At 41.4% G+C, this 8,501-nt stretch overlaps 1 non-coding gene across 1 annotated transcript; it reads right to left on the minus strand.

Annotated features, from left to right (window-relative positions):
* Nucleotides 1–7,717: 7,717 nt before the first annotated feature.
* On the minus strand, nt 7,718–7,799 carry Trnas-cga. Its single transcript has one exon. It is a non-coding gene; the product is annotated as a tRNA-Ser (tRNA).
* Between the last annotated feature and the right edge of the window lie 702 nt (nt 7,800–8,501).

Here is an 8,501-nt window from a genome sequence, read left to right on the forward strand (position 1 = left end):
CCTGCTGTGGTCATCAAACACTGATAGTCTTTTTCTAAGCACTTTCTGGCACCACCTTCCCCCTATCATGAGAAGGAACTCCCCACACAACTATATTTTAAGTTTTTTGAGCATTTGTCATGCAGCGAATGTAAGTCTAATAATATTCTAGAAACTGGTGAGTTGGAGGGAAAAGGCATTCCTGCACTGAGTCAATACTTTGATATACATAAGGTATGATTAGAACATAATGATGGGCACATCACAACATAGAGCTTAAGAGCAATATTTGTACCCAAGTAATACTACTAGTCCTGTTTTCCCCGAAATTCCTCCAAAATTACTTTGAGAACCTGCTATTCATTCTTTGGAATGTTATGAATGGTACCATATCTTCTTCCTTTGGGGTAGAACTGTTTTTGGAAATATATTCATTGAATGTCTGTCCTGCAAGATAACAGTGAGAATGGGAGGCTTGGGGTATTCATGTGGTAAAATGGCACTTACCTTCAAAGAACTTACTCCCTAATGCCAATGAATATATCATAAGGCATAATAAGTATGCTAAGGTTACTAGTAATGTATGGACAGAGGAAAATAAAACCAGTGGTTTTTTTTTTTTTTTTAATGGTATAAGAGATTGGACCCAGGAGTGCTTTATCATTTAGTCACATTCCCAGCCCTTTTTATTTTTTTTTTAATTTTTGTTTAGAGCCCTCCTAAATTGCTGAGGTTTGCCTTGAACTTGGAATCCTCCTGTCTCAGCTTCCCAAATTGCTGGGATTATAGGTGTGCATCACTGCACCTGGCCCAGTATACTTTCTTTATTTGAATTCCCAGAATAACCTTTTTTATATAATACTAATTTGTTCAAGAGATTAGGCCAGTTGTCCTGGAGAATTGTCTTTTCAATAGATTGACTGCTTTTATTTTGGTGGGGTGTGGGGGTGGGACTGATAATTGAACCCAGGATTGTACCACTAAGCTACATTCCCAGCTTTTTCTATTTTTTTACTTATTTTTAATTTTTTTTTTGTAGTTGTAGGCGGAGATCATGCCTTTATTTTATTTGTTTATTTTTTATGTGGTGCTGAGGATCGAATGCAGTGCCTCACAGTGCCCTGCCATGGAGCTATAGCCCTGCCCCAAGCATTTTTTATTTTGAGACAGGGTCTTGCTAAATTGCTAATACTGGTCTTGAATTTGCTATCCTCCTGCCTCAGCCACCCACATTGCTGGGATTACCAGGGGTGTGTGCCACTGCGGCATTTTTCCCCCCCACTGCTGGAGACTGACTCCAGGGCCACATGCCAGGCAAGGGCTCCACCACTGACTAGCTGGATGCTTTTAAACAGAGTACTTAAAATGATTCCTCTAATCCCTGTTTTACTTAACAAAATTAGAATCTTGAGAGATTCAAGCCAAACATTTCTGAGGATAGAAGACATAACAGGAGAGTCTTTGTATTTCTTAACATCAGGAGATATGCTCGATTGCTCCACCTTTAGTCTGATCTTTTCACTGTACAGTTGTAGGAAGATTTTTTTTTTTTAAAGATGGCTAAATGAAAACTACATATCTTTTCTATTTAACTTTTTTTTAATGTTGTAGATGGACCTTTATTTTTATGTGGTGCTGAGGATCAAATCCAGTGCCTCATACATGCCAGGCAGGCGCTCTACCACTGAGCCACAACCCCAGCCCCGCAAAATACATACCTTGAGAGAAGACACCTGGCAGTGTAGGTCTGCCATACAAGAATAAGTACCAAATATTGCCAATTTTAATGATTTTTCAAAAAACTCTGGACATCTTAACATTTATGTAGCATCTCACAACTTTTAAATCTTGGCTTGCTTTAAGAAAATGCTTCAAGGGGCTGGGGTTGTGGCTCAGTGGTAGAGTGCTCACCTAGCATGCATGAGGCACTAGGTTCGATCATCAGCACCACATAAATGTAAAATAAGGATATTGTGTCCACCTAAAACCAAGAATATTTAAAGAAAGAAAATGCTTCAAAACAAAAATGCTTAAAGGTCTAAAACATTGCAACCTGTTTTGAGATCACAATATAAAACAATTGAAGGGCTAGGTGCAGTGGTACATGCCTGTATTCCCATCAACATGGGTGACTGAGGCAGGAGAATTCAGTTTGAGGCCAGACTTGGCAATTTAGTGAGACTCTGTTTCAAAATAGAAAGGGCTGAGGATATAGCTCAGTGAAAGAGCACCCCTGGTTTCAATCCCCAGTGCCAATAAAAACAAAACAGAGATAGCCAGATGCAGTGGTGCATGCCTGTAATATCAGCTATTCAGAAGATAGATGGAGGAGAATCCCAAGTTCAAGGCCAGCTTCAGCAATTTAGTGAGATCTTGTCTTAAATACAAAGGACCCGGGGCTGGGGTTGTGGCTCAGTGGTAGAGCACTTGCCTACCATGTGTGAGGCACTGGGTTCAATTCTCAGCACCTCATATAAAGAAATAAAAATAAAGGTCCATTGACAACTAAAGAATATTTTATTTATATATATATATATATATATATATATATATATACACACACACACACACATACAGACTCAGTGGTAGTGTGCCCCTGGGTTCAATCTCCAGTATCACAAAACATTTTTTTTAAAAAGTGAAGTTATGGGCTGGGGTTGTGGCTCAGTGGTACAGCACTTGCCCAGCACGTGTAAGGCACTGAGTTCAGTCCTCAGGACCATATAAGAATAAATAAATAAAGTCATTATGTCCATCTACAATTAAAGAAAAATATTTTTAAAAAAGTGAAGTGAAGGAAAACAATAGGATATAATCTGGAGCATAATTTATCAAAGGATCTAATGAAAGGTTAGTAGAAATAATTTGAGGCCAGTTATTGAAGTTGCATGATAGGGAATTTGGATTTTAATTTTACAGGTAAGTTTTTGAGAGGACGAATGGCTTTCAACTCATTCTGGTGGTTGTGAGAAGAAAACAAATTGGTGTCAGCAATATTAACAAGCTTTCCAGTAATTTATGCAGAGAGGATAAGCCCTTGAAATATAGCAGGAAAGAAAGGACAAGATACATTTGGGAAGAAAAATAAATAAGGTCTTCACTGATTAGATTTTTCTCAGCCCAACAATGAAACTGGTGACATGGTGCCAGGCATTTGAAGTATGTAAATAATTGAAAAATAAGATGTAATTTGCAGCTTACTAGGTAATGTAAACTTAAACAATGAGAAATGCAGTATAGTATGTTGCTAATAGATAGATGACTCCTTTCTTGTCCTGTTATATTTAGTCCCTATCTATTTGAAGGACGTGAAGGGGAAGGCTTCTCTGGAATCATGAGCTGAATTCTGAACCAGTCACATTTGGCATTAAAGAAAAGGGGTAGTGGGCAGATTGAGCATTTACTGTGAGACAGGCATTGTTCTAAATATTAGATATTAATTTAATAATCCCACTAACCCACCCATACTGGGTTGCTGCTCCATACTGGGGATTGAACCTGGAGCACTCTACCACTGAAGGTACAATCCCATTTTGAGACAGTCTTACTAAATCGCCAAGGCTAGCCTCAATTTGCCACCATCCTGCCTCAAACTCCAAGTAGCTGAGGCTGTAGACATGTCCCTGGCCCAACAACTTTTTAATTAAGAGGTTTTATCATCAACTCCATTTTTTATGTGGGGAAACTGAAGCAGAAGGCAAAGTTCACAGAGTTAATAATCAAAACTAGGATTTGAGCCCAGAAAAATCATTCTAGAACCTGAGCCTCTAACTACTACACATAAACAAAAATGAGTCAAAGATAAAAGACAGGTTTCTAGTATATGTTGCTGAGAACACGGTGTCATTAACCTGAATAGGGAGAAGACGATGAGTAGTTTTGAGTTAATTTGGAGAACTGGGTTGGAAAATGTGTTTAGTCAGGAAATGGATCTGGAGTTTTAGAGCTAAGGACATGAATTGGGGAATTATCTGCCCAGAGGAGATCAAGAAATTCTAGTACTAGGAATCCCAGCAGTCATCTGGAACAAAACAGGCGATGCATGATAAGGTTGACTAATTTTTAAAAAATAATTCTGAAGTAATGAATCATTTTAAGATAGCTCATAAACTAGGCTGGGAAGGAATTTCAGAAATGTTTTCTGTCATTGCAACATCCCTGAAACAACTGTAGGTTGAGATCATTTCCACTCAAGTCCTAATTATTTGCTTTATAGGATAAACTTCAGGGGTTTATCCAAGCCTTTTAAAATTTAGAGTAAGTCAACAACTTGGAAGAGCACAATATTAAACAATTGCACGTGAGATTTTCCCTCATTAGCAGCTTGTTTTTTTTTTAATGCTGGAAAGCAATTTTGATTACAATCTAAGAATTTTTAAAAATATTTTTAGTTGTAGATGGATAAAATATATTTTTTATGTGGTGCTTAGGATAGAACCCAGTGCCTCACATATGTGAGGCAAGCACTCTGTTGCTGAGCCCAGACCCAACCCCAATCTTAAGAATTTATACTTGAAAATATCACTATTAGCTCTGGCCTAGTGTGGTAGCACATATCTGCAATCCCAGCAAGTTGGAAAGCTGAGACAGGAGGATCACAATTTCAAGGCCAGCCTCTGCAACTCAGCAAGACCCTATCTCAAAATTTTTTAAAAAAGGGTCTGGGGGTATAGCTCAGTGGTAGAATGCCCTGGGTTCAATCTCCTGCATTTCTCTCTCTCTCTCTTTATCTCTCTCTCTCACACACATATACATATCTGTCCAATGGTTTCTATTAATGTCTAAAATAACTTTGGGAGGCAGAAACCAGATGACAAGGGATGAACGTACTAGGGACTTTGGCAGGAAGTCGGTATTTTATCTGAAAAAAAGTACAAAACAATTTGGTGATTTGAAATTGTCGAATGTAGGATTTTCTCTGTCATGAATTCATGAAGGAATGGTTACCTGGAGTATGAGAATTTGAAGGTGATGCAAAAATATTTATGGAAGGTTCTTTAGGAGGCTGAAATGAGTGGGATGGTAAGCCTAGTAGAGAAGGCAACTTCAGGGAAGATAAGCAAGGTCAAATACTAGAGCTAAACTACTAGGAACTAAAGCACTGGGTGGAATATAAATATGTAAAAATGGTTTGGGGAGTGGATCAGGTCATACAATATAAAACGGATAGATAGGACTTGCTGGGCTAGAAGGAAAAGGGTGAAGGAACTGAGAAGTTGGGGTGGCCTACAGAGATGGTAGAAATTTCAAGTTATCTATTGTACATGAAGGTTACAAACCCTCACCCTCAGAAGTTATAGGGAAAATAAATTTGAGAAGGGAAAAAGATCAAGTATTCAGCCACCTCTGCCACAGTCCCCTTCCCGGTCTAGAGCCTCCATTTTGTAAATCTTGAAGCCTTCTTCCCTTCACAACATGGTTATTGGTTGCCCTCTGCTGGTCAATTTTGATTTTGGCTCTCCAGATATTTAAGCCTGAAGGTATATCCAAAATGGGACTTGGCAGGAAGTGGAAAACTGAGCCTATTAGATTCTATTATTTCATTATATGTTTGATCACATCTGTGTATGAAGTATTTTCTTGCAAAGAAACAAAATACACTGTTTTCCTAAGTCTCAAGAAATTTTTACATTACTGTAAAAAAACACCAATTTGGTCAGGCATGGTGGTGAACTCCTGTGAACTCAGGAGGCTGAGGCAGGAGGATTGCAAGTTCCAGGCCAGCTTCAGCAATTTAGCAAGGCCCAAGCAACTTAGTGAGACACTGTCAAAATTACAAATAAAAAGGGCTGAGGTTGTAACTCAGTGGTAAAATGCCCGGGGTTCAATCCCTACCCGCCCACTCACCCCCAAAAAGAAAAAAATAAAATAAAATAAAGCCAAACAAGATTAAAATGTGTATACTGAGTGGCTTATTTGTGTCAAGAGTTTATATTCTACAGAGGAAGAAAGACTTCATATAAGATTAGGGAGAAGGATGTGTGCAGCAACAGGTGGTCAGAGACTTTCTAAGAGAACCAACACTTAGGTGGATACTGAGTAGATGAGGATGAGAAGGTTATTTAAAGCAGAGAACAGCATATGAACAAGGTCAAATAACTATACTAGGAAACTAAAAGAATGCTGGTGGCTGTGAAGATTGACTCTGGGCACAAGGGCACATGCCTGAAATACTAGTGACTTGGGATGCTGAGCCAAGTTGGAGATCCTGTACCAAAAATATTAAAGGGCTGGGGATGTGGCTCAGTGATAAAGCATCTGTAGGTTCAAAGCCTGCAACCGCAAAAATAAATAAAAAATAAAATGGAAGACTGTTGAGAGAAAAGGGTCAGATCATGCAATACAAAAAAACAGCCATGGCAAGACTTAAGGTCAGCTGCAGAGTGATTACTTTAGTATGGCTCACAAGTACCACTACTTCCCAATTGAAAGCTTTGCTAAGTGGTGGGCCCAACCTGAAACTCACCTTAGAGAAACATATTTAGAAAGCAAAATAAACAGAACTTGTTCTTAATTTTGTGGAAGCATGTTAAGATATTCCTTGCATCATACTCAGTGAATGGTAGTTGACAGACTGTTAGGTTCCAGCTGGAGTGATCTAGAGCATCAAGGAGGAGAGCCCAAAGGATATGCAGGATTTTGGAGTGGTGAGAGTGATGCTGGGAAGTTCAGCTGAGTAGTGGTATGAGGGTGAAAAACTCTTAAGATATAAATGTGCACAAAGCTCTGACTTACCCTGAATTGCCTGCTCTTGTGATCCTTTTTGGAGAAGATGCACTGCACAAGAAATGAAGTACAAAAACAAGTATCTTAGATTAAGAACTAAGTGATGTTGAGTAAAGGAGAGCATAAGAACAGATGAATTCCCTAGTTTGGTTAACACAGAGAACAGTACCTGGTACACAACAAGCACTTTATAAAAAATAAAATTATTTTCCAACTCCCTGGCTCCAGCTGGATCTGCAGTGTTTATGTTCCAATAGGCCCCTTCCTATGTCCGCCTCAAGAAAATCCTAATGAAAATGCCCTCTTTCTTGGGTCTTCAGTGGCCTCAGACTTTGAAGGTGTTACTTCCAGTTACAAAATTCAGAGGTGTAGCCGGCCTGGCCCACGCCTATAATCCCAGCAATCCCAGCGGCTCCAGAGGCTGAGACAGGAGGATCAAAGCCAGCCTAAGCAACTTGGTGAGGCCCTTAAGCAACTCAAGAGACCCTGTCTCTAAAAAAAAAAAAAAAAAATACAAAATAGGGCTGGGGATGTGGCTCAGTGGTCGAGTGCCCCTGAGTTCAATCCCTGGTACCAAAAAAAAAAAAAAAAAGGGAAGGAAAGAAAGGAGAAGGAAAGAAGGAGGAAGGAAGGAAGGAAGAAATAATTCAGAGATGCTCTATTTTCCTAGAAATTCCAGGTTTGATGATTATTGCACAAGCTCACATTCCCTGAAAAAATTCAACTCTTCTTCACTCAAATCCTTCCCCATCCTTCAAAAGAATGGAACGTGTGTCAACATCTGCTAGCAAATCATAAGTTACAGAATTCTGAGGGTCTGGTATCCTAGCAGCCAATACAGCTCTGCATAATTAAGCTTTCCGAGATCTGGGACCACCCCAGTCCTCCCCAAGTGCAGAGATGTGACCTTTAGCCTCCCTTTATGGAGACGGAAAGGGAAGTGCGGGAAAGACACGTGCGAGTACAGGGGTTCCTCTTATATGCTATGAAGATGGAGGCGAAAAAAAGCCACCGTCACGAACAGGATTCGAACCTGTGCGGGGAAACCCCATTGGATTTCGAGTCCAACGCCTTAACCACTCGGCCACCGTGACTCCCAAAATCGCGCTTTGCTGCGCGCTTACAGAAAGGGTCCGCACGGAGATCGCGGACGCGCGCGGGGCCGTGGGAAGCCGGGCCGCGGCCCACATACACACACCTTGAGACTACCCCGCCTCGCTCCTTACCTCTCCGCTATGCCACTCAAAGGAAAAGAGTCGGGTGCACCGGCTGACCCGGCGGGAGTCTCCTGCTTGTGTGGGTGGATGAGGGGGTGTCTTAGAATCGATGGCAAGGCCTTCGGACCAAGCAATTGATGAAAGCGTCTGGGCCCTCACGGTGGCGGCTAAGGGGACTTCTCGGGTTAAGAAGTGGTAGGGACTGAGTGGAACAGGCGTGGCGGGTGAGGGAGACGAGGGAGTAAGCAGCACTTGGTAATGCATGCAGGGAAGGAATTTCTCGGGGAAAGGGGTTTGGAGTTCTTCGGGATAAAAGCTCCTTCGTGAGGTTAGGACTGTGCCAAGTGAAGACCACTCCGGGTTATAGGTTGGGGCCTCTTCAGGCGACGGGCTTCCTCCCTTACTTAGGATAGAGGACTAACACACTCCGGGATGAAAGGCAAAAAAAGAGGGAAAGGGCTCTTCCCGGCGGGTAAAGGGGGCTCTCAAGAAAGTGGCGCCCCCACCAGGAAGCAGCCGCCTCCCCGGAGGCCGGCACCGGGGAGGCCGACAGGGTCTGCGCCGCGCGGGGCGCTGGGC

The sequence above is a fragment of the Marmota marmota genome, unplaced genomic scaffold, assembly GCF_001458135.2.
Source record: "Marmota marmota marmota unplaced genomic scaffold, marMar, whole genome shotgun sequence".
NCBI classification, from domain to species: Eukaryota; Metazoa; Chordata; class Mammalia; order Rodentia; family Sciuridae; genus Marmota; species Marmota marmota.